The following is a 27,114-nucleotide window of genomic DNA, read 5'->3' as shown; positions in this document are numbered from 1 at the left end:
GGGGACGGAATGCGTCCAGTTCCAAAGTAACGTTGCGTCCCGTAAATATATGTATCTTTTTTTTTTCTACAGGCTGCTTGACGGATGTTGGATTGCACTCTGCGGAAGTCGCCCCTAGTAAGGCATGGCCTGCACTGTAACATTCATTGTCAAGGCATTCTTGCGATGACAACCCAGCAGATTCGCATTCCAGTGTGTCGAAAGGAGCAGGACGTGCGGATGTTTTATCACGCTGTTGCAGTTCAATGCAACTTTAGGTATCAATCCACATTCGGGAATACCATACACGCTATGCTGCAGCATTTGTTCAAAATTTTATACGAAGTGGTGCTTCTCTGCATGCACGCTGAACTATCGCTGAAAGTACGCTGAAATATCGGCACATGGACAATCCCACTTACATTTAACTGCAGCGGAAAGTGAGCTGTAGAATGGCTGCCGTATGAAACAGCGAGGTTCAGTGCCTAGAACATTGTCTTCCATCATTCCAGAAAGTATAGTAGTCGCGTCGCACGTTTTCATTTTCAGATTTATTATGCTCCGATTAAAGCTGAGTGGTGGAGGTTTTCACATTTTTCAAAACCGAAGCATCGTTTCCTCTAGTAGAATAAACTGAGCCCATGCATATTTTAGTTCGCCCATATCTGCCAGCGACCTTGTCACTTGGTATTTCTCTTAAACGCAGCGTTAGGGCGGCAGGTGTCTCTGAAAGCTTCCGAAAGCAAGGTAAACACGCCCTTCCAGCCCTCCTATACTGCCTTCGTTATGCCTCTTCGTGAAGTTTGCGATAATATTTAACGCCTTTTTGCGTCGTAAGTAAACAACGCAGGCTCCTATAAACCTGCGCTGAAGGTTTCCAGGGTGCGGGGACATTCAAGCCACCTGGAGCTCTAATTTATGCCGGAGGACTTTGAAGCTCCACGAGGCTTCCTCTGGTTCGTTCCGCAGTACCGTTCTTATCGTGCAAATACAAGGCGGCTAACGAAAAGCAGTGCGAGGGGCACCCCGACACGCACCGGATGTGCACACACTGACGCTAGGCGACCAGATTATGGTGTATTGATATTCGGCATCGGTGTTTAGGGTGGTGGAGACTACCGGGTCGGCAAACACTGATGCCAAGTAAAGATGTATTTATTTCAGGTAGAAATTTGGTCTCTTCGCCCCGACACACCGCACCCCTACGTAATCCCCACTGAGCATAAGCGCAGTTGTTTACTTGAAAGTAATACAGGCCTGCAGACCGACAAAACTGAAAGCCTGAATGGAGCGGGGAAAAAAAAAAAAAAAAAACGAAAAAAAAAAACGGTACAACTCGTGGACACTAACGACGGAACAGGTCAAAGGAAAAATAAAAATAACCGGATTACGATAGCAGTTTCACTAACCTTAGTTCGGTTAAAAGAGAGCGGTTTAGAAAATAGTATAACCTAGTTTATTATTACAAGGTCCGTTGGAGCGGCAAATTGGATCAAGTCTGCTCGGCCGCCACCGTTCGCTCCAGCTACCGTAAAAAAGAAATCGAAAATAAAGAAATGTAAAACAAAAAATATTCGGGGGAATACTAAGCTCCATCTTTAAGGGTATGATGTGACACCGCTAATGGCTCCCGTTAGCAGATTCCCCTGCGATTCTCGCTCACGTACATTCACTTTGGTACTCTCCCAATCACTGACTCCTTAATTGTTGTCTTTGACTTCTCACACGTACTCACTGGCGTGCTGTAGTAGACTGCCAAATTGCGTGAATGAGCATGCACGCGACTTAGATATTAAGCCCCGCTTTATCCAAGCCAAGCCGTACGAACGCGCCAGCTGCCTGACCTACGGGCAGCGTGCCCCTTAATATCAGGTTGACCGAGTTGGCAGCTCCTCTTAACGCTTTCTTATTATGTGCTCGTTGACATCACGCAATCCGCCTACCAGTCAGTTCACGGCTATGCCAGCTACCAACAGAAGCATGGCCGCGATTTTTCGCTCACAGCGGCGACGACACCGACGCCTGATTTTCTCGAGAACGAGACCTTTAACGCTACTGCGTGAACAATAATAGAGAACAAAAGCTAGTCATCTGAAGGAATGTCATGTCGGCCGGAGTGGCTGAGCGCACTTCGAACGCACTTCGCAGTGCGCATGATGGCACGCAGCAATATGGAGAAATGAGGTAGTCGTTTAGGCATTTCGGGAAGCAAAAAGAATATAAAGTAAATATTAGAAGCTCTCCATCGAGCATGAGCTCTCTGCCTTTCAGTCATGCGCGCACAGAAGGGAATGAATACGCAGGCGCGCCAAAAGCAAAAAGAACCAGGCGAACATATGACATAAAATTGTTGTGGTCAAACCTGGAGTTACGCGAGAGCAATCAGCATGGCTATGCTTAGGTTCGTCTTGCAAGCAAAGATATGGATTTTGCACATAGTAGTTTACTCTAATAAGGGAGTAATTACTCATTGACATCCACCCAAGCGCAGCTTACTCTATGGTTTCAGCTTTATGCCATAAGGGAATCCCTTCACGTATGTGCACCCCTTGCCTCTCGTCGTTGATCATTCTCATTCGGGTGTAGAAGACTTAGAGTAGTATGACATCATCTTTACGTCGAACTCCGGGGCACACCGCCGTCACAATGTTCGAACGAACCTTCTGTCCTAGCAACTCGCTTTTGTCGTTCGCCTCTACCAATCATCATCATAATCTTCTTCTTTATTCGCTCTTCGGACAGGCACGGCGAAATAGCGAGAAGCACATGTGTCCGAGTGTGCACGCGAGCGACATATGTAGACTGTGCGCGAAGGAGAGAGCCACCGCGGCTCACATCCTTTGGGACTGTAGCGTAAATCCGCGCGAAACCAGCGAGAAGACGACGATCCCGCCGCAGCTAGAGGCTGCAACGAGGAGCTGTGATCAAGAGACACAACTCAAGGCCGTCCAGCAGGTCTCGGCAGCTCTAGAGAGGCAGCGACCGAGTGAAACCGAGGAGAGGGGGGGCAGCACCCCCAAGAAGGGGGCGGCGGCCCTCTCGAACCCGCGGAAGTAGCGAGGGACGTAACAAGACCTCAAGGAGCACAACGCACGAGACTGACGTAGTGGCCGCGTCACGGTAAAAGCTTGTCCTCCCTGCTTGGAGGCAGCCTAACCGATTCTGCAGGCATTTTAAATAAAAGTTGTTCTCTCTCTCTCTCACTGTGGCCAATGTAGTTCTCGCTACAAAACAGTATTTTTTTTTTCTTATTGACGTGTCCTATACAAGCGAATGCACATGCACACAACTTCAGTGCATCTGGGCCAACCGAGTGACCCGTGAAACACTCCTGATTTTGCCGTTTCAGCGGCCAGGATAAAGCGGGCACAGTTTCAGAGCGTAGATCTTGTGCGACAGTTCTCCAAGGTCAAGCATCTGCGCAATATTATATAGGTCAATCATCCGCGCATCTTGCGGCGCTCGCTCGCTCCTTCGGCTCGCCGCCGGCGCCGTACCGCGAGTGACGTCAGCCTAGCAGTCACGTAACCACCAGCTGGGTCGCGGGCTCCTCCTCCATCACCGCTGGTGTTTAAACCAGCGTTCTCGACGCCACGTGAAAGTTGTTTAGAGAGATATATAAGAGCTGCTTAAGAGTGGCTCGCTTCCTCATGCTAACCACGGCTGTTGCGGTGCCTGGCCGTCGATGGCTAAACGATCCATAACAGAGTGTCACAAGCTGCCTTCATAGAGGGACGAAGGGTAACCGTAAAGGGGAGCCCGCGCCTTTTTTACCGTAAAGGCGGGGGTTTGTGACACAGAGCTTACACTAGTTAACTAGGTTCTGCCGGACAAAAGTTCTCCATAGATCCATGGTCAGTTCTAATTGTAACAAGTCGGATAGTGCCACGGTCGCAACGGTAACAAACTATCGCAAACAAACCATCAAGGTGGGTTTAGCTCAGTTCGAAGAAGAAAAAAAAAACTGTCATAAGATATTTCATTATGCGAGAATATCGATAGGCTGACATTTATTGTAATTAAGCTCTGCCAGGAATATTAAGACTTGGTTCAGTAATAAGAATAACTAAAGGGTAATATTAAGGCAGATTTAAATGCCACAAATGCTCCCCAAATGTGCGAATTACTTCTACTGAGGAGAATAGAAGCACTGGGAAACAAAATTATGCAGCCAAGAGGCGAAAACATCGACGATCGATTTTAGCGTATGAATGGGCGACTAACGAACCTACATACGAAGAGCTACGACAACAATCAAAGGTAAAGTAAACGAGCATTCAAGACGCCTTCGAAAGAAGGGACCCCATTGCGATGAACCTGAATTATAAAAGGCACCGTCGGCGCGGTTCTATTTGTCTCTAATGTTACACTTGCGCGTTTGTGCGTATTTCAAAGCTTTAAAAATCATTTAGTTGCGCTGTTCATAACATGCGGGTTATTGAACTTCCCTCATAATGTTTGGTACAATTAATTTATAATGAACTCTTTTAGTTTGCGCGCGTTTACGGGGCGCAGTAACTGTCTCATTTCCGGTGGACACCTAAACACACCGTGAGGGAAGGGAGGGAGGAGGAAGTGAAAAAATAAACTAAGAGGTTGGACAAATAAGATCGAGCGCCAAATATGCTTGCACCAACTACAGCGCATTCATCCCTTCATTTTTGAATGTGGTTTAGGATTCTGTAATAGAACGTTCTTGCGGGCTAGTTGGCTCATTGCATATAGGGACGTAACTACGAGGAAAAGACAGATTAGTTCCCATGTCTCTTTCCCTCTCTTTTTCGCGCAGTTCTACCCGTATCTGCAATGAAACAGTCAGCCCGTAAGAACGTTCTACTACAGCATATTCCTTCTAAACTGGACTCTGCTTTGTGTGCGCAGAGGAAGCAAGACGCTGCTTTTTCGTGAGTGAAACTCATCGTTATGACCACCTGTCAGTCCAGTGTCTCGTTTCTCGTTCCCATGTACCTTGTCCTTCTCAGCGCAATTCTACCCCCATCTATTTAGGATTCAATCCGGATCGATCAGTTAAAGCGCCTTCCCTTTCATTTTTTCATAACAAACCTAACCTAAACTAGCAAGTGAGCTTTGGATTATGAACGTAGAAGGCTCCAACCAGATTCATGATCTGTAGTGTCGATTTTATATACTTTAGATTAATTATTTTATTGCCTAGAAAGGAAGGAAACAACCCCCTATGACTAGCATTTATCTTCTTGCGCATAACTAAACAGAACCAGCGAATGCTTCAATGCGGAGATCTTTGCTTTGCTTGGTCGATTTAAAATACGTAAAACGCGGCTGACATCTACGAAGCCTTATCAGTGCGGTGACCCAATCAATGCAGAGCGCCACGGAGTGGTTGACCAAGCTGTAATAAATTCCTCTTCTCATGAGACCGGTCAGAAAAGCTACATGATTCGGTGTTTGTTTTTTTCCCCGCCCTGCGAAGAGCTCTACGCCGTAATGCAGCTAGCGTCGGTTGCGTAACTCTCTTGCGGGAGGAGATCTTATTCCCCAAGGGCTTTCGGCAACCGCAGAGCCAGGCCTGTTTCAGTGATCCTAAGCTGAAAGCAATACCAAGAGTTGCAGACTTCTTTTCTCCATGAGAAGAAAATGAGCTCTGTGCATCCATACAACAATTAATTAAACTGGGTACCGAATACGTACGCGCAAGGGATAGAGGAGAAATCCGCCCTGAAACACGCGGTAACAATTCATACTGAAAGAGACGCGGCTTGTGTAACGCTCGCTTAAAAGGGTGCGCGAGAACAGAGCCTAATTTAATTCACCGAGGCGCAGGGCATACGCTGTCTCGAAGAATATGGGCAGCATCCCGTAACGAAGAAAACTGAAAAACCGGCGGGCCGCGCTCTCGTTTCAAAACCGATAAAATAATAGCAACAAAGGACGTGGCAGGGTGCGAGCGCGCTGTTCTTTTTATTTCTTTTTTTATGGAGGGACTCGAAAACAATCAGCTTAGCGCCTGCCGTGCCCCACAACAAGCTTGTCGTCAGACTCTTTCAATTTATTGATGACGCTTCCAAAGAAATTTAAACGCTTTTGGCTGTTTAGCTATGCTCTCTCTGGTTTAGCGAACCCGAGATGTTTGAAACATTTTCTGACTTCTAGCTCTTGATCGCAGATATTTCTTGTACTTTTTTGTACATTATTGTAACAACTTCATTTCTTATTTTCGATAACAGCCATGCGTTTGTCATTTCCTGAAGCTGTTGTCAGACCTCCCTTTGGCATATTGCCCTTGTCGGTATTATCTTTTCTGCGTGCTTCCTAGCCCCGAGACGGCTGAGCGCAATTTCTTGGAACGAACAACTTGAACAAGTTGCGCAATAAATGCCATCTTTAAGTATCGGGTGGCTGCAAAGAAGGGCATAAATCTAAGATGAGCCCGAGTTTCATAACAACGGCCACCTATATGTCTGAGCATTGAAGCTTGTCTTGCTTTCCGTCAGTGCTGAAATGCGAAGAGAGGTATCAGTTACGCTACTTGTTACTCCACAACAAGATTCCATAAGCAACTACCTGGCAGCTTGGAAAGAATGTAAAGAAAGCATATGAAAAGATCTTACGAACCAAACAAAAATGCAGATGAGCACAAATACACGTAACACACTAGGCACAACTATCATGAAAATACATTATCAACTTCCCATAGATTCAACTGATTATGATGATGATGATGATGATGATGATGATGATGATGATGATGACCTCAGTCGTAACAGCACGTACCCACGGCGGGGCGAATCCACCGCATAATTCCGGGATCGCTTTCTTCATCTTTGTCTACCACGTCTACTAGGTTCAACGCAAAAAGTAAGGTGCAAGTTTTAATATACCAAATATTACCACAAAACACAACTGTGCGCATTTGAGAGTTAAAGTGGAACACTGGAAGCAACAACCCTAGAACACTAACACTAGAAGCAAAAAAGCAAAAAGAAACTATTACTTGATTGGGTGCTGCCGGTCGTAAGCACAATTACACTTTTTTTTAATGATAATGATGTTGATTGAAATGATGTCCTTAGGAAGCCTGGGGTCCCTCCAGTGCTTTGGGCCGGAAAACGCTTACAGGTTGTCGAATGGTCCCGAAAAACGCCCTATCCAAACTTCAGGCAGGCATCCACGAGGCACCTCCGAGTGGTCTGGAAGCGCAGACCTACGTCTAGAGCTGTCGTTATCGTTTCTTCTCCCCTAAAGGAATCTGAACGCGTAAAGTACTTCTATATTTCATTTTTGAGCCGCATCTTGCAGTGTACACTACAGGATAAATAAAATATCCTGTTATATTTGCTAATGTATTTCAACTTACAGCGAAATATTCCCCCGCAGTAAACATACAAAGTTAGTTAGAAACAGAAAAATTATCTTAATATCTAAGAAAACACGCAACCAAAAGTCAACGAAAAAACTCATAAGTGTAGCAAAGAAATCCCCACGACGAAGCGTTCGTTGACTACGGCTTTGCAAGTCGAGAAAACAATATACAACAGCAACAACAACAACAACAACAAAAAATGAAACTATACAGACATCAGGATCCTACGCAGTCAAACGGCTTAGAGACACTGATACTCCTAACAATATATTAGAAGTCGCTCGCCTTCTTTCGTGCTCCCCTGTCTACCACGCTGCTCGTAGTGAGTCGTCAGGCTTCTTCATCCCGTGGCGACCGCCCTTAATCCGGGCAAAACCCAAGCACACGCGACGGCCTGGCAGGAGAGGAAGTGACTCCCACATTGCCTCGAGGGGTGCGGCGGCAGCGGCTGCAAGAGGCTACGGTCGCAGCCCAGAGCAAGCAGAGGGGCGTGCGGAAAGGGGGGTGTCGTTCAAAGCGACGTGACCTGCCGGGAAGCACTCTCATCAGGGTATGGAGGAGACGCAGACAGGACGGCGACGTCGGCGCAATCTCGCAACTCAACAGCGCGCCGCGCGCTCACTAGGCTCGCATGACACCCTCCGGAGAAAGGAAGAAAGCCGCTACAACTGGATGGAGGACACACCACAGTCTGGGCAGAGGGTGCAAGAAGCGGCCTACAGAGGCAAGGCGACGTCACTTTCTCCCTGCCTTTTGTTGCCGCGCCTGCGGGTCAAAACGCGCGCGCACGTACACTGCACCCGTTTTCATCCATCGGATAGAAGAAAAATAGAAGGAGGCGGGCGAAAGGAGGGAGAGAGAGTGCAGACTCTTGGGTCGTAGAACGGCGGTCTGTAATCCAATCTCTCCGGCCAGCCGGAAACAATAGCGCAGCTGGAGGTCCCTGGCTCGCGGCTCACGCTCCGCTAAGGGGGCGATCGGCCGAGAAAGCTTCGACTCCAAGTACCCACGCCGTATATGTGTATGTGTATTTACTATATGTCGGTGTTGCACGGTGGTGGCAGTCAGATCTCTTACAGCTTGCCGCGCGACTCTCCCAATCTGTATAACCCGGCGCACACATCGAAGACAAAGACTTTCCCATCAGCACTGACTTCTTTCATTTATTACTAGGCTTTTAGACGAGCTTTCGCGTTCGAGTCCTCGATCGCAGTGCCCCGAGGCGGTATGGTGTGGTCCGGTCAGTGAAAGGTGGTTCTTCCGCTGGTGTGGTCCGCGTCAAGCGATCAAAGAAGCTGCCGAAAGAAAGGAGAATAGTCCATGTTCGACCCTCTTACCTACTCTCACCTCTCGCGAGGGTATAGCTTATTCATTTGCTCGTCGTCGAACGCGCAAGGCGGCTACGTGGAAGGTGTGGCTAACGGCGGCGGTGGGGTGTGTGGAAGGGGATAGGGGTGTTGCACCGGCCGGAAAGTGTTTCTTGGGCGTCGCTATTTTCCCGTTCCTCAATGGCGTTCGGCGCAGGCGCTCGGGGCAGGATATTACAGCTAGGAGCGTGCTTCATCGACCAATCGGGAACGCGCGCTATTTCAGGCGCGATTCCTCCAGCACGCCCCGGGGTCATGGGTCAATCGCTGCGCCTGGACTTATTACGGCTCAAGTTGTTCTTTACTTCGCACGGGCCTTAGCGTTGTTTCTCGAGCTGCGGTAGTTAGTCGCTATATTGGTCCGCCGATGGCAAACAAAGGAGGAAGAGGAAAAAGATGTGCTGGATGCTGTAGAATAAATGGCAAGAGTTAATCAATCTAGCTTACCTCCGTAGGCCATAAACGAGAGGTAAATTACCACAATCGAAGAAGGGCTAGTGTAGATTGTCTTGCCCATATAAAGAAAGAAATTTCTTTCGAGCTGCACTATGTTCACAGCGCATATTTTATGTGTGTATTTGCACATGTACATACGGCCGTGTGCACACATCCTCAGAAGATTTTCTTTTTTTTTTTTTACATAAAACCGTTTTTTTCTTCGCGCAAACCACGCAGATCACTCTGAGTAAAATCTATGTTGTCCCCACACACAGCTTTTGTCGAACGAAGGTGCCCTCAGCGGCGTAGTAGCGAGGCGTCTGACTCGCCACCGATGTGTCGGAGGCTCGATCCTATTCTAACCCTTGACGTCACCGCTTGTGGCGTCAGCATTACGTCACGACCCTTACTCAACCAATCAGGATTGTTCTGTCACAGTGGCGACAAACGCCAGTTTAATACGTCAAAAAGTGCAATTGCCGATGGTGGATGTTCTAAGCCTATGCAGAGTGACTGTAACGGAAACGCGGAAAAGTACTCGACAGCCATTCTTTAGCAAAATGGTATTACGCCTGTCATCATCATCATCATCATCATCATCATCATCATCCTGACTATAACCACTGCAGGGCGAAGGCCTCTCCCATATTCCTCCAATTAATCCGGTCCTGTGCTAGCTGCATCCACTTGATTCCTGCGAACTTCTTAACCTCATCCGCCCACCTAACTTTCTTGATACTCCCTGCTACGCTTTCCTTCCCTTGGAATCCAGTTTGTTACCCTAAGCGACCATCGGTTGCCCTCTCTCTACGTACTACGTGACCTGCGCATGCCCATTTCTTTTTGATTTCCACTAGAATGTCAGTAACTTAAGTTATTTCTCTGACCCACTCTGCACGTTTCCTAACTCTTAATGTTACCCCTAGCATTTTTCGTTCCATAGTGTTCCGTAGGACGCCTGTCAGGAAGACATATTTATCGCTTTCCTCGCTACCCTAAGCAACGAATATCTAAAAAGAAATTTAAAATAACAAAGGAATTATTACTTATTATTAAAAAAGCAGTGCAAGCTCCATCTTTGGTATGAGTACTGTGGACTGCACACTATTAATGACAGAATAGAGGACGTGTAGATACTCGATATCGATAACGTGTATCGCGAAAAGCAAAACAAAGACATGGGAAAACGGCCAAGTCAGGACGAGGGCTGCTAGTCGGAAGCTCGCCACTAGCTTCGCCTTGTTAGGTGCTGTACATATCATCATATGTGCTCTTCGTTCCTCTCGCCTTTATCTTTATCTTAATTTTCATTTTTTTTTGCACTGGAAATTCTCAGAGTTGCGGATTATAAACAACTGTCTAATGTAGCTGGCTGGTTAACACGTGTATGTGCCATTAATATTTCAATTTATAAAACCATTTGTTCCGTAATTAATGAGCAATAATAAAAAAACAGAAAGAAGTAATTTCCACGCTTAACGAGGTGATAGCAAACTGAAGGAAGAAAAACAAGCAAACATCTTGCGCGCGCACTTTAGTTGCAGGTAGTTTAGGAACACATCTTACCCGGCAGAGCACCTGCAGAGCTAATCTACAATAAGAAAGTGAGAGTTAATCTACAGTGCATAAGAACAGACAAGAAACGGGCATCCAAGTAATGCACCCAAAAGACAGGTGGCACGTTAACTCTACCAGCTCCGCTGTTCCTCCCGGTGCAGGCAAACAACGTCGTTGTCTCGTTGGCACTTGCCTTACAGCAGCAGCAACAGCGCGCGAAAAACAACCAAGCGGGCCAATAACTGGCCCAGCGCACGGAAACGAGCGCCTCAGGCCTAATTAGGCCTAGCCTGCCGACGTCATTAGGCGTGACTAGTTGGCAGCAGCCAGAGCTGCCTGTCGGCGAGCTGTGCGTCTTGCCAACCGCGGCAAGGAACTGGGGAGGCGAAGGAGGCTGTGTGGGAGAAAACCGGGATAAGTCGGAGTAAATGTAGAGGGGGAAAAAAAAACATTTTTTTTTTGTTCTCTTTTGCCAAGGTTGTGCGCGATGTTTCCTTCTTTTGTTTGTTCTTACTCCTGGCGTTAAAGAACGCGAATCAGGTGCACTGTCGTAGCGCAGTATGAGCCAAAAGCAGGAGAGGCAAACTTGTAGAGCGACCTTCTCGCCGAAAAACAAAGTACCAACGGACCAAGTCTGCAAGGCATTGCATTAAAACGCCGAATGACGCGGTTAAGTCTCTACCATTAATTTTAGATTTTATCTTGGCACTTAGCTGAAACAAGAAATTGGACTAAAAGGGAAACTAACTATTCGGAGCCATTGTTGGCAAAGGTTAGGATAATTTTCAGAGTGCTATATATTATTCTTACGCGGAACGGTTTCAAACAGATGGCTTTTCGAAGAAACGTGGGTGTCCTTCTGGTGTCGGTCACTCGCGGCAGTGACTGAAATCATTTATAGCAATGGTTGCCCCAAGGTCGGCACTTAGTGCAGGTGCTTGACATCGAGTGTCAAGGCGTTCGAGGGCTTACTCATAATTATGTGCCGAGATTAGATGATCATTTTGGATTGATGACTGGTCAGTTGCATGTCTGATCATTATGAGCATACAATAACTTTATATTCGCGCCATAAATATCGACACCTGAACGCAGGAAGGCGCTGCTGGCTATAAGGCGAAAGAACATGACTAAGTGAAAGATGCTATAGCTCTCGTTTAGCCATTTAACGCTCGCGCTAACGCTCACTTCTTCACGCAAACCAAGGTGAGAGTTTTACGACCGCTAAAGTAAGTCGAAAAAATGAGAATGGTTTAATGCTGCTGAACCGAATGTGGAGAGAAAGCATTAGCTGCCGGTGACCGAGCGTTCTTCTTCCTCTTCTTCTTCTCCTTCTTCATCGTCTTTTTCGTCTTCTTTTTCTTCCTCTTCGTCTTCATTTTTTTTCTTCTTCTTTGCGGCTGTTCAAGGTCATATCGTGACTGCGGCCACAGACTACGCGGCGGGCCGAAACCTGGCGTAATGTTGCTTTCGCAACAAAAGTACGTTAGGCAGCCACCAATCGTAACCACCCCAGAATGCACATTCCTCCGCTCACGTCACAACCTCCTCCGTGCACGACAGCCACCCCCAGAGTTCTTCCCGCGGCAGGCCACCTGCCAGTCTCTCCTTCCTTCTATCAGAAGAAAGGGCTTTTTCCTCTTCCACTTTGCAACCTGTCAATCACGGCAGGCTACAATTTACTAAAATTAAAAATTAATAAAACACCTTGATTCATTAAGTAATGAAGGTTTTTCGCTTACGTTGCAATTTCAGGCTGGAATGAGTTGCTATATGGCTCTGTAAAAGCCTCATGCGGGCCTATCATGCGCGCCGACAAAAGTGCCTTCCAATGATCGCGACAAACAGCAACTTTACAGGGGGAAAAAAAATCATGAAACGACAAAAGTGCTCTAAACGAAGCTCCTATGTACAGTTGCAGACCGTCTTTTCATTTTTATTTTCTTTAGTAATATGAATTCCGCACGCGATAACTGGAACGAAATTCACAGCTCGAACGCTTTTAGTTATCGGCTAAACAAGCCATAGGACTCTGCATCCGAATACCTTGTTACAACTTTCCCGAGCGACGCAGGGTGCGGAGGTAAAAAGAACCTACTAAAGATGAATAAGAAAGACAGACAAGAAGGGTAGAAAAAAAAAAAATCTGCATTGGAGTAATGCGAAGGCACGGATGCTGCTGTTGGTTGCTTCTGGTTGCTTCTAGTTGCTTAATTCACTTCTTGTTTACCCATTTTAGTCTTTGATACTATCTAATTGTGCGCCAATCCCTTCCTATGCCCTTTTTCGGCCCTACTTCCGGTTGCGTGACGACACATCTTTGACGCTACCCAAATTGACTGCCTTAATTACCTACTTTACTTTAGTCTTTGGTACTTTCAAATTGCGCGCCAATCACTTCATATGCCCTTTTTTAGCTTGACTTCAGGTTGCGTGACGTCACCTTACTGATTTAATTAACTTTATTAGTATTTGACACATTCAAATGTGGTGCCAAGCCATTGGCCAATGACACCATTTTCACCTAATTAATTACCTAATTACCTTTTTGGTCCAATTACTTTTTCGGACACAACATTACGTCACCCTCTATCGATTGACACCATTCATTAACCTCTACTACTTCTAAATTACTCTGCTGCGGATACCTTTTACATATTTTGCCTGTAATTAATTACCTAATTAACTTATTGGCCTAATTATTTTTCCGCCAACATTACATCACTATCTATCGATTGACATCACTCATTAATCTCTACCTTTTCTCAATTACTCATAACTGTTGCGGGCACGAGTTTGCTGACGTGATTAGCGGACAGAAATCTGTGAACCTAGCGAAGTAATGCTATCGCATTAAAAAAAAAAGGGGGGGGGGGGGGGGAATAGTGATTGAGTAGAAAGCAAAACAAAAAGTTGTGATGAAAAAGAAAAGGGCAAAAAATGTGTGGAAAAAGAAAGAGGCACTGAGAGCAGACTTGTTTTGGCCAAATTGAGAGCGCTGCGTATCTTCCGCTGTGCCCTTTCACCGAAGTGGGAGATTACCCGAGACTCCTAAAGCCGCCGAACTTGCGTAGAAGGGTCGGAAGGCGAGCGGAGTAGATCCTTTGAAGACCAACGTTCAATTCGATAAAAGACAGAAACCGTACGTTAGCAAACTAAGAAAATGACGACGGGGACGATGATGATGATAACTGTAGCATCTGGGGGTTGCGGTGGGAAGACGGCGAACAGGACCGCTCGAAATCCGAAGCAGCCGGCTGTTCTCAAGAGGTGAGGATGAATGGGCGGAGCGAAGAGCAAGGGAGAAAGAGCGAACGAAGGGTGCTAAACACAGAATTGATGGCGCGAACGTGCCGAGACCACCACACGGTGCGCGGTTGTCCCACGAGCAAGAGTGGCCTCTTATTGCCGAGATGAGAGGTTGGCGAAGAAGAGGGAGTGAGGTCACCGTCGCCTCCGCTACCTCTAATCGGTCGATTTGCGCTCAAGTCGTCGTCGGCCCCGCGGCAACGCTTCACTTGGTCCCACACAGCGGCCACAACCAAGGGTGCGCTCATCCATGGACACGAGGACAAATAAAAAGATCAGTAACGGTAAGGCCCGGGGACGGAAAAAATTCCGTTTCCTGTGAACTCGTCTTCCCCGTTGTAAACGGTGTCCACAAAGCGAACGCGAATACGTGCTTCAGGAGTAAAGTCTGGAGTTTTGTTTTCTGGTGCCTGCGTAAAAATTTAGGAAATTCGCCATGAAAAAGTTTCTTACTAAAAAAGAGTGTATTCAATTTTCGTTTAGTGCGCTGATTTAAGTTTATCACTTAACAAAAGGGCATGAAGAACTAATCTTGACAAAAGCGGTAAAACAATCACCTAACAACCGTTGTTTGGAAGCCTGTAAAGCTGGCTTTTCTGTTCATGCGGTGTTTAAGAGGAGAAGACTACTGCTCAAACGTCGGCGCTGGTTTCATTTTCGGCGTTGGAGTAAATTGGCGAAATGGGAGGCTCGTGTTGTGTCCTAAAATTTGCACACCTGCTTGATAATATGTTATAACGCTCTTATTATTAAATACATTACATGTATGCTAAAATAATTTGCGGGTCAAATATAATTAGAAAATAGCGGTGTATTTATTTTGTTCGCTCGCTACGGAGCGTTTTAGACAAATAAGCAGTAAACGAGATATAATTTTAAGGCAGGACACTTGAATCGAGATGTGATATATATATATATATGAAGGAAAGAAGCCAACAGTCGGCGAGGCCAAGAAAAGCGTTCTTCTACTTTCTGTCTAATTATCTTTCCCATAAACATATTACATTACAAATTTCTTTGATTATCTAAGTAAACAATAATAAAAAAAAAGACAAAGTACCATCCCCAAACGCTTTCCTTGGCCTCGCCGACTGTTGGCTTCTTTCCTTCATGTAATTTAACGAGCACCCTCATTTCCCCTTGATTGATCTGCTTGTAGCTTACGGGGGTCTCGGTTCTGGCAGTCTTGAAGCCATAGGTAGCGTAAGAGGGTTCTAGCACAGCTTTCGCCCTCGCTCTTGATCACGTTCTACGTGGCGCTGGCGGTAACAAAGGACGTCCCACGTCCGCCGCTATGGCTACGGGTGGCGCTGGTGAACACTCTCAAGGTTCGTATACAGACAACATAAATACCCAAGAAAGTAGCAGGGGGGACAGCGGCCGATGTAGCTCAGTTGGAAGAGCACCGGACGCGTTATTCGGAGGTCGTGGGTTCGAATCCCACCATCGGCACGTTGTTTTTCTTCTACTTTCTGTCTAATTATCTTTCCCATAAACATATTACATTACAAATTTCTTTGATTATCCAAGTAAACATTAAAAAAAAAAGACAAAGTACCATCCCCAACGCTTTCCTTGGCCTCGCCGACTGTTGGCTTCTTTCCTTCATGTAATTTAACAAGCACCCTCATTTCCCCTTGATTGATCTGCTTATATATATATATATATATATATATATATATATATATATATATATATATATATAAGTGTGTGTGTGTATATATATAAGTGTGTGTGTGTATATATATATATATATATATATATATATATATATATATATATATATATATATACACACACAGAATTCAGACAGTGAGCTTCGCTACTCTGAGTAAGAATTTTTGTTTCAGCGGCCATACTCCCAGCGCAAAAGATCGAAAACCAAAAGGTGACGGCACTTCGCATGAGCGCACAATGTCCTTGAGAGAGACCTTTATAGAAGCGGCGACACAGCGGAGACTCTCCGAAACGGACTCGGTGAAGAGATATATATAATTACTCTGAACCTTGGCCGATGAACCAACATCGCCGCAGCCACCCCTACAATATGTCCGTGTGTGAACAAAGGGAAACATTCAAAGGTGAGCAAATAAAATGCACCAAACGAGCCGTCATACGCGGCACACGACGGCGCGGCGGAAAGCCGGAAGGACATATATTACCGCAACGCGACAACCCGAGAACGGTGCTAATTTCCTCGGGACCCCCAAAGAGATTTCTGTCGGCGGCGCAAGGGAGGACCGCGTCCCTCTTCCGAACATGGTGGACGGCAAGGAAGCTTTCGGAACACCAGCAGCAGCGGCGCTGCCGGGCCAGTTCCTTTGGCGATAAATCACGTTAAACACTTCCCCTCCGCTTCTCCCGCGAGCTAAGACGTTTTCCTTCACGAAACTTCATTGTCTCTTGCCACGGACGGGCCTCGAGGCTCCGGGGGCTACCGCCGCACCGCGCAGTGAAAGAGGGGAGGAAAAAGCTTCGAAATGGAATCAGAAAAATGAAAGAACGGGGGGCAGTCGTCGCCGGAGCCTCGCGGTGGCCAAGGAACGGGAGTGGCACATTGGCCCCGCTTTTTGGAAGGCCAAGTTCGTAACGAGAGCCGCCCGGGCATCGTCGCTCGTGACTCGTTTGTGTAGCGTTGCAAGCGTACGCTTAATGGGCGGCTTCTGTGCCAGAGCATGAAGGCTGCCGATGGAAAGGCGAGATTTCCGAGACGCTCGTGGAAGACGTGGCACAAATTGAGGCGTCACCCTTCGAAGTTTTGTTGTTCGTCGTCTAAATAGAAGTAGCTTCGGGTGGAAGAAATGCGGTACAACGGAACTCCAAAGCGGCGCATTACTTAATTTGGCGTAAATGCTGACCCAAATGGAAACCCTAGACAAGAAAGACCAAAAGACTCACCATCGCAGAGATTGCCTAAGGCTTCATTATTAATGCGTTGGTACTTTTTTTTAACCCGGTAAGTTTTGAAATATATCTTAATGTGGCATGAAATGCGCACAGAGTATGACATAAATGCCATAACAGTTTCGGGCAGTCGTGGTTCTTTAGGGAAGGAGGCGTAAAAGATGAAGAAAGCTTGTACTCATAGGAACATCGGTAGGTTAGACGTAGCTTCAAGAAGATGAGGGTATATTGAATAGAAAGCGACTCACCATGGCATGCAATGTAGATGCAAATGCCACAGATATCCCATTCGCCTAGCCACGATTGAAACGAACCTGCTTCCCGCCTAGTGAACTCGAGACAATTCAGGTCATCAGTCTGTTTCCGACCCTCTTGGAAAGAGGCTGATGTCGCAGTGATCCAGCCGCGGTGCACTGATAAAACAGCTCTGGCACCAATGGAGCCTCCAACGACGGGCGATTCGTTAGTGAAGAGGCGAGCTACACGGAGAGGAACACGCGAGGCAATTTGTTCTCCAGCGGCTGGTGCGAAAGAAGTCATCCTAACGAGTCTGACCCGTAGGGAAGTGAGCGAAACTAGGGGAACACCTCTCTACAACTTCCTTTATTCGTCCCTCTCCTCGGGAACTAATCAGAGCGGGTGCGGTAGGGTAGATGGAAGAAAGGAACATGCACCGGCGGAACGGACACGGCGAGATAAAACAGACGTCGCAGAGAAAACAAAAAGAACTTTAGCATAAATTCGAAAGTAACAGAGCAGGGACATCCGGAGATTGTGAGGAAAACAGGGGGTCCCCGAACACAAGCAAAAAAAAAATCAAGAGAAAAAGGCGTTAAAAGCAGCAGGAGGAACGAAAAACAAAGTATAGTAAAGCCGCAACTCGTCCCCACACCCGATCGAAGCCACTTTTTCTAGAGTGAAAAAGTTTTCACGAAGTAGCGAATGAATGAAATCAGAAGTGTAAACCGGAACGCGGGAACACTCCGGCAGCTATGTTATAAGGGCGTAAGGAAGGGAGGGCAGCAAAGAACTGCTGGGAATCAGGGAGCGGCCCCCAACCCCACCAGAGTGCGACCACTGTAAGTGGCGCTGACAAATGCAGGAAAGCAGGGTTCCCGTTTTCTTTTCCTTTTTTACCCGCTACACGAGTCCAAGCTGATGGCTCCAGTTTCTTCCCTGTCACCGCCTCCCGTCCAAAAAACGTCGACGCCCGCTTCTCGGGACAGCGAACGTAGCCAGCACGACTGAAGCATGCAAGCCGCTATTAATCAAAGGAAAAGGGGGTGCGAAGGGGTGCTTTCCTCCGAGTCCGCGGATGACTCCTGTGGCAGATGAAGCGGGAGAAATTGGGAAAGGCGTCCCCATTTCTCTCCCCCCCCCCCTCCTTTCGCATCTTCCCTAAAACGACGGCTCGCCGTGCGCGCGGTGCGCCGCTGTCCCTAAGCGAGGGGCAGGCGGGAAAAGCGCGCGCATGCACGACTTGCGGGCTTGTCCGCAAGACGGAATGCCGAAGGGACGACTTGCGCACGTTGGCGTGAGTGATACGCTCGAGCAGCGGCTAGCGGTTCCCTCTCCTTACTGCTCTGGGGGAGGAGGGGGAGAGGGATGCATCAGAATCTGAGCGCGTCTGCATGCCGTGTTGGGCGAGTTTGAGAACCAGAAGTGTAGTCAAGTCTGGTCAGCGGCTCGTGGCGGGTCGTTAAAGAGGGCGCATAGACATTTGATTGATGACTGCGGGGAACAATCGGTGGTTCGTCCCTCGTACTGAGTAGTGAAAGCTTGGCCGATTCCATTTTTCTGTATTTCGCTTTCTGTGTTCGAGCAGAACGCTATATCCAGGCGCTCGAAGAGATTGCGGTATGGCACACACCACTGTACTTGACTGCACTGAGTTGAATTTAACTGAACTCTCCTGCACCACACCCATAGACACATTCTACATTAGTGCCCACTGCAATAAAACGCGGGTACAGCAAGTTTGTCCAGTTCATCCGCGTTGTTGCTTGCGACATATATATACAAACGGATAGAACTGAAACTTTTTAAAGTCAAATCATATTTACACCGAACATGACACTTCAAGTTTCGGTTAACAACATGCAATGTTCTGAATGCATTAATCAACCACATGCTTATTACTATTTTTTTTTTTCAGCCTGTCGAAGCTTTCTCCCTAATTTCAAGAATCACGACATAAAAATTCCCAGACACGTCGTTCTCGATCGGTTCAGCATATACTTTTAAATTCGACAGTCACTTCACTGCAACGACGACTCCGACGTTTGGTTTCGCCAATACTAGTGCAATCACATGCAAAGCCGGCTTGCTCCGCGCGCAGCCGTTCTAATCTGGCTGAGCCCATTTGTTTTCGCGCCGAAAGGACGTCTTCTCTGTCCGACATACAGCACCGAGTAAGGCAGGTTTCCAGGAGGAGAAATGGAAACGGGCTTCCGCGATCCTTCGTTATTGGAAGAGAGGGCAGCGTCCCGAGCATCGCTTCGAAGTCTCACCTCCAAAGTAGCCCCCTCCCCTTCCTCTTCCATCCACATGAGGAGAAAAGAACGGGCGAACGCACCTTGATTAACTTTGCAATAAGGGCGACCCGCGCGACGTCAGTGGCAGCGGCTTGTGCCGGTTTGCACATGGGGGCTGCAGGAATGCTGCCCGGCGCCCAATTACCGGTTTGTCTGGGGGAAGAGGGAGGGGAGAGTCGCAAGTGACACCTATTAGATGGAAGATCGCTAATGAGCGCCCTGGTGTGAGCGCGGCTGTCACGGGCGGGGAGCCCCTTTTTGGCTTAGCCTTCGACCCTCGTGTTTGCTTATATACAGGATGCGCGGCGATCAATACATCTGCGGCCACGTTGGTCATGCCATCCTCTTATACCAACACAGGCCAGGTCGTCCAGAGCCGACAGGTCGGAGGATTTCTTGCGTACCGAGAGTGCGCCGATTCCTTCGAAAGTTGGCTCGACAAATCAAAATAGGAAATGCGCCTCTCCCAAACGACACTGACTGTGATTCGTGATTCGTTTCCAGGTTTATTGCCCAGTGGTGTCAGAATAAGTATCCGACCTACGCATATGATTTTAGCGGAGGATAGCGAGTGTAGCCGTGGTGCGCTCAGTGTATCTACTCGCATCCCTTTGGACAGAAAAGATCCTCTCAAAAGCACAACAAAAAGGCATGGGAGGGGGGGACCCTTAAGCTCCGCATTTAAGGGTATGGATGCGATAGCCTTAACGGCTCCCGTCTGTTGCACCTCTTGTGTGGTTCCTCGTTGGCGTGCGTGTAGTTTCTGCTGGCTTAGTAACTGAACCCTTAGCTTACGCCTCTAATATCTCACACATATTTATTGACATACAATCCTAAGCTAGCACGTTATCCAACTACCGGTAGTAGACAAACCTACATAGATATAAAGTTAAATCTAATTAAACAAGCCGAACAAACGTGCCTGCATGGCCTAAGAGTAGCGCGCCTATAGTTTGACATCCAGGAGCTCAGGAATGTGATTCCTATCCTATACCCTCCCATCTCGAACGAGCAGTTCGAATTGGCAGCTCCTCTAAACTTTATGATGTCATGTGGTCTCGCAATGTTATACGACCCTTCGAAGAAACAGTACTTGGCCATCACATCTCCTGCCAACTAGCACCAGGAAGAGCCGTGCCTGTGATTTCAATGTAATAGCTTAAAAGGCCCTGTTCACCAGATAATCTAACGACACTGTTGTCGGTGTAGGCGTTGTGAGCATTGCACTGGCAGGCGGTAGCTGGCATCTGATATGGCCGCGCACTGACATTGGACGTAGGGGTTACCTCACGTTATGTTTGGCAGGAGCCGCCATCTCGGGTCTCTCCTTTCATACGACCCCGCCGGAGTGGCGCACTGCTTACGGCGCTCGACTACTGTTCCCAAGGACGCGGGATCGAATCCCGGCCTCGGCGGCAGCTTTTCGATGGAGGCGAAAAGCAAGGCGCCCGTGTGCTGTGCGATGTCAGTGCACGTTCAAGAACCCCAGGTGGTCGAAATTTCCGGAGTCCTCCACTACGGCGTCTCTCATAGCCTGAGTTGCTTTGGGACGTTAACCCCAACAAACCAAACCAAACCTTTCATGTGGGAGGGTGCACATTAGGATCAGCCTGCCATTAAAGTACCCTTGCATTTTGTGCCAGACACAATACCTCTTGGTCACGCAGGCGCATCCATACGGCTTGGTTAAAGTGGGGATTAATGACTTGTTTTTGTTTTTTCGCTCACACAGCGAACGCCGACGTTTTGGACGCTGGATTTTCTGCAGAACGGGACATTTAAATGTCGTACAGAAGTGATACTTTTCAGCATAGACGCAGCGCGAGCAGATCAATACTTATTTGTTTACTCTGAACGAAAATGTAAGGACGAACCCTGTCTTCCTGTACGAATAGATTTCTACTGTCCTCGCCATTGCTACTGTTATTTGTTTCAGTCACCCCGCCATTTCTCTTAACGATGTGCATAGAGTTATAGACACCGGCAGTCTCCTCGCTAGTTAATTTTTTTTATCAATGCTGTGCGGTAGTGGCGATAACAGTGGTGTTGCGCTGCTGAAGTGCGTCCGCGGAATTTTTGAGGAAGCGAGAGCGTGTCTTTTAAATACCCCGTGGAACACGCGTACGTTACTCTCGGTTCACGGGGCTTAACCGCGAACAACATACTAGTTAGAAAACCTGCGTCCTTAATTAACCACCTACAGTTCCCGTCACAAAACGAAATAAAGACCGGAAGGCATTCGAGTGTCGACGTTCAGCTTCTTTGCCCTCGTCGGTCCCTCTAATTGGGACAGCGGCGCGGACACGACGGCGAGGAAGAGCAAGATGAGGAAAGGAAGATGAGAGGAGACAGGCGACGGCAGCGTCACATGGCAGAAATGCGTTGCCGCCCCCGGATTAACGGCTCGGTGATTTGCGCTAATTGTGTTTTAAAACCGTGCCGGGCCAAGATTTTTATCGCTCCGCACCACCCGCAGTTTCGCGTGGAGTGAAGCAGAGAGCGTGAGCACTGCAAAGCCGCACGTCCAGTATGCGCCAGTCGGGCAGTGGATGGACTGGAGCGTGAGACGAGGCGAGGACGGTGTGAGCCAGGCTTACTGTGTGTTCAAGGCGTGTGTGTGCGTACATGCGCGCTTTGGCGTTCCACGCACTCGTTCTCGCCCTCGCGCGCCGTCGTTCTTGGCTCGGTCTTTATTAAAACGACCGGAGGAGAGGAAAGGAAGAGCACAGCAAAGCGGATTACGTCGTACCCGACACGCGCTGCGTAGTCATTATACGCCATTGTGAGGAGAGCTGACAGTTCAGCGTCGACCGCTCATCAGGCGTGTATGACGAGTAAAGAAAGAGGCACGGCATTAAAATGTGGTTGCAGACAAAGATAAGCGGGCGGGGTGAGTTAACTGCGCGTTTTCTTTATTGCTTGCAAAGCAGCGGTTTTTTATTGCTTCATGTAGTGTGCATACTTATACATATACGGCTGGCTGCGTACTGAGGTCGTGCATACGCTTCTAGATTTACGGGACAACGCCACGTGAATGTAGAAAGGAGACAACGATGGCTTCAGGGAAGAACTGAACAAGCTTGCTATTGACACATTCTCTGAACTTATTTCTGCACTGAATTTTCTGCATCTTCTGCACATTTTCTGCACTGAAGGCATTTTCTTCAATGCCTTCGCGACGGAAACTGCATGTGATATTTTAGCCCAGGTAAAGGGAAATCAACTGAAGAACGGCAGGTAGGACGAATTAGCATTCCTTCATAATTTTCCCAACATCCCTGACGAACAGGCCAGAGAACGGTGCCATCTGTACTCTCCCCTCTCCCCCTCTCCCTCTTTTTCTCCCTCCTGCTAGCGAGCGAAGCTCGAAAATTAGAGAAAAGTCACACAATCTGTGTTCGAGGTCATTGCGCGCACGCACGCACGCACGCACGCACGCACGCACGCACGCACGCACACACGCACACACACACACACACACACACACACACACACACACACACACACACACACACACACACACACACACACACACACACACACACACACACACACACACACACACACACACACACACACACACACACACACACACACACACACACACACACACACACACACACACACACACACACACACACACACACACACACACACACACACACACACACACACACACACACACACACACACACACACACACACACACACACACACACACACACACACACACACACACACACAAAGGCCTCTAGAAGCCGAAATTAGTCAGGCCCTAGGCAGAGGCGATGCTCGTTCTCTTATCCTTTCTTTCGCGATGTAATATCTGATGCCTGTTCTAAGCGAGAGACAGCTAGTGCGCATTTCTTCATCCTAGCTTCCCCTCCCCCATGTGCAATCCTTGCCAATTTTTAATGCGTTGGAATTAGATATACCAGTGGGGAAAATAAGTGTCGTCTGTGTTTTCTGAAGCCTCCGAAGACCACCTGGCACGTCTGGCAGGCGACAAATTGGGGAGAGGGGACATATGCCTCTGTCAACTGGGAGATGAGGAAGATGCTGTCTCGGGGAGAACCCAGAGGGTAGCTTATTAAAGTATCAGTGTAATCAGTGCAGCAAGTAGCGAAGAGCAAGCACGCGAATAAGGATCCGCAATGGGAGAGGCAGCGGGAGCCATTAAGCTGTTGCGTATTATACCTTTAAAGGCGCAGCGTCATGTTCTCCCGTCTTTGCTTTTTTCTTTATTTTTTTAACTGTGTCCCCATGTCTATATTTTGCATTGGGGGAAGGGGGATGGGCGCTAATGTGGCCTCGAAATTATAAATTGTAAGCAACCAGTGCTTGTAACGGGCCTAGAAGTGAAAAGATACAGCTCATTTAGGCACTCCTCTCATCCGCGACCTCTTGGTTAAAACTACGTAGGATGGTTGAGTACCGTGGAAGGAAGGGGCAACGAAGAAGCTTCTGAAGTTCTAGGCTACTTCACATTCGTCTCCATTCTGACAATACGACTTCACTGTGACATCATCCCGCCGACAGAGTCAAGTAGTCGACAAACGACCCCTTTCGTAGCCCCGGAAGCTGCTCCAAGATGAAGGGCCACACACACAAAAGAAAAGAAAGTGAGCTCGAGTGGATCCACAGGAATGCAGCGGTCATATTCAAGAGCATGATCGATGGACGCGGTACAGTAGCCAAAAGGAGAGAGATGCTGCCATGGGCGGCATCTCGAGTGTAGCTCCTTCACACCGGCTCATGTTCACGGTCAACACAAAACGTCTGAATGATGGGGCACAAATATCCAGCCAAGTGCGAAGCACAATCTCGGCAGACTGACTGAGACAGACCGTGAAAGGAGACGGCGGTAGATGCGCCGCTTCCTGTGTGCACTAACCCGTTTGTGTTGCATGACTAAGTAATGGCCCGATGCGCTGCTAAGCAAGCTAGTTCATTTTGACTTCAAGCCTGAGTAGGAGTCTCAGGGTGTGAGCTCAACAGTAGAGTCTCCCAAAATTATTCCGTTTTTGTCTGTTCATTTATATTTCTTTTATTTCTGGACACGTCCATATCATATGTACCAGATTCGCCTTATCCTGACAGTTTGCACCTATCTGAGAATTGCTCCGGGTACCACTGACTTAAAATAGCTGGGTTCGGAAACCCACCCTGAGACTCAGTTAGGTGTAATCCGACTGGCCGAACACGCCGCCCGGGTCCAAGGGCTCCAGGCCGTCGTGCAGGCGGGTAGGTGGACGCCTACCACCTGAGTAGGAGCGACTACTCACGAGCGAGGACTCGACTGCAAGGTAGTGATGAAAAATTATGGATAAATTGATTATCGATAGTGTAAAAACAAAACAAAAAAGTCATAGCAATGCTGAATTCATGTAGTTCACGCATAATTTTCGCCGAATGAAATATATCTATGAATTACACAGTTAAAGTTCAGGTATATGTCCAGGTACCGTCCTACTGAAAAGTAACTATAGTTGCACTATACCAATAAGTTCAGTGGAAATTTTTATTTTTTGCATCACAAAATGCAATATAAATTTTCAGAAGTGTAGTCCCACACACTTGCGACAGCGTCCTTACCGATGGAACTGGACACCTCAACTTAAGTATCCCGTATCAGCCAAGCATTCCTTTTTTTTTTTATTATTCATTTTTATTCCAAAGGAACCCGCAGCGCCATGGACTTCATTGAGGGGGCAAACAGCGACCACGTAGTTGCAGCGCGCCACGTCCGCAGATAAACCATTCCAATCTTCAATAGTTCTAACAACAACAGCAACAACAAAAAAAGATTTTGGAAAATACTAGCTCTTAAGGCGTAAGGTTGCCCTTTCCAGCAGTGATCTCTTCGGGAAGACAGATATAGTGCGGTGGGTGAAAGTATGAAGACGCAGTGATCCCCGTTTGATTATGATAAACTAAATAAAACGTTTAGCCGCAGATTTGTTTCTACATTCACAAAGGGGCACCAAGCCAAGTTGTTCCTTTAACACAGTGAACACAGAAAGTAATCACACGTCGATAGTGCTACCGAAAACAAGTATCAAAAGTTTAATCGATAACATTACCTATGGTACTATCGACAGCGCTATCGATACGTTTTTTTTTTTTTTTTTTTTTCAATCGAGAGCTCGATAATGACTCAACTATCCATAGTACTACCGATAGTGTTGCATCACTACTGCAAAGCCATGCTAATTACGACAGCAAAACACGCTGCTGATCATTCTCTCGACGATTTGCATTCTTTTCTTCAGTCTGATCGGGGCTATTCACATTTCATCATGACTAATGCTCAACTCGCGTTCAGATTAATTAGACGGACTTCACCCTTCACTGGGTGTACAGAGTGCTTCCGCGGCTGCCACCGTGTATGATTTCCAACATAACGCCTGTTTTTTGCTGATAGGTTGGTGGCAAGCAGCGTCAGACCTCAGATATGGCGCTCGGGGTGATTATGATGAAGAGAAATCGGCGGCTCAGAGGAGGTGAAAGGAGCAGCAGCAGCTAGAGAAACGGAGTTGTCCTTTCATTCTGCGGTCACATGCTGGTGTACGTCTACATGAATGCGATCAGATCCATAATTCGCTTGACTCGTTCGACCCAAGATTTTGCTTTCGTCTCATAAGGGTCTGTTTCCATTCTGTCGAGTTGCTTCTCCCTCTGATCAGTGACTGAAAGCCGTCTAAAAAGCTGATCGCCCTGAAAGAAATTCCACTCAAGGGAAGGAGAAAGAAAAAGCATTGACTCCTAACTGCGGAATAATGAACGGAATTGCGAAAGCTTACGTATGTGAAAGCCGAGCCAACTGCGCAACGCTAGCGATTGTTCACTCTCCACGCACATAAGCACCTGCACGTACTCACGCACGCACAAACGCACGCATTTCGGGTCCGCCATTTACCCGCCCGTCGGCTCATCGAGTTACGTCCTCAGCCAAAGCGGCCGGGACGAAGCGGCGACCGCCACCATCCGTCTTCCTCGACCGGCGTCGAAAGGGACGGCCGATCGTGTGCAACGCCATACACACCGGGCCAGGCGGCCGGCGCCTGCGACGATTACGCGCCGACATAGAGTTTGGTCGCACATTCATCAATGGCTAGCCTTCTTCCCGTGTTTGCACGGACCGTCGCGGACGGCCGAAAGGCGACCTCTATATATATACCGGGCGCGGCGCGGCGCCTCAGGCTGTCTCTGTACTCCTGGAGTCAGTTTCCGCTTGACATGACGTCCCATGGCACAAATAAAAAATATAATAAAGTGCGCGGCCATAAGTAACGCCCTCAACACAAAGAGGAGCCTGCCTGTACGCACATTAACCTCAGTGGCTCGCGCACTAAGGCTTCCCCTCGCCCTTTGTTGATTTTGGTTTATGTTCACTGGTTCGTTATATGGCGTTCTGTGCCACATAAACCATGCGCCAGACACATGGTTGTCTCGTGTTAAGTGAATTTCACTAAAATAAAGCTAATTTAAAACGTTCGCTTCATGCAGAAACCTAAAAACATGCGAAAGATGTGCATTATTCTATACAAGCAACAGAATCTAAAATATGTCTTCCTGATTTGTTCAAGTTTTGTGCAAGGAAAAAAAGTGTGATTTGTTGCGAGCACATTTTTCACGTAGGTTTTTCTTTTTTACCTAGCTTTGACAGAAGTTGTGAGTAATG

The 27,114-nt window shown here is 47.6% G+C and overlaps 1 protein-coding gene and 1 non-coding gene across 2 annotated transcripts in view; one reads left to right on the top strand and one right to left on the bottom strand.

Annotated features, from left to right (window-relative positions):
* The window catches only part of LOC146190762 (uncharacterized), a 137,671-nt gene that overhangs the window by 49,218 nt on the left and 61,339 nt on the right, over positions 1-27,114 (bottom strand). The window lies entirely within an intron of this gene.
* On the top strand, positions 15,372-15,444 carry TRNAT-CGU (transfer RNA threonine (anticodon CGU)). The gene has a single exon. It is a non-coding gene; the product is annotated as a tRNA-Thr (tRNA).

This window comes from Amblyomma maculatum, chromosome 4 (assembly GCF_055883805.1).
Source record: "Amblyomma maculatum isolate TAMU_Amacu chromosome 4, ASM5588380v1, whole genome shotgun sequence".
Taxonomy (NCBI): Eukaryota; Metazoa; Arthropoda; class Arachnida; order Ixodida; family Ixodidae; genus Amblyomma; species Amblyomma maculatum.
This window is presented reverse-complemented; position numbering and strand designations above follow the sequence as displayed.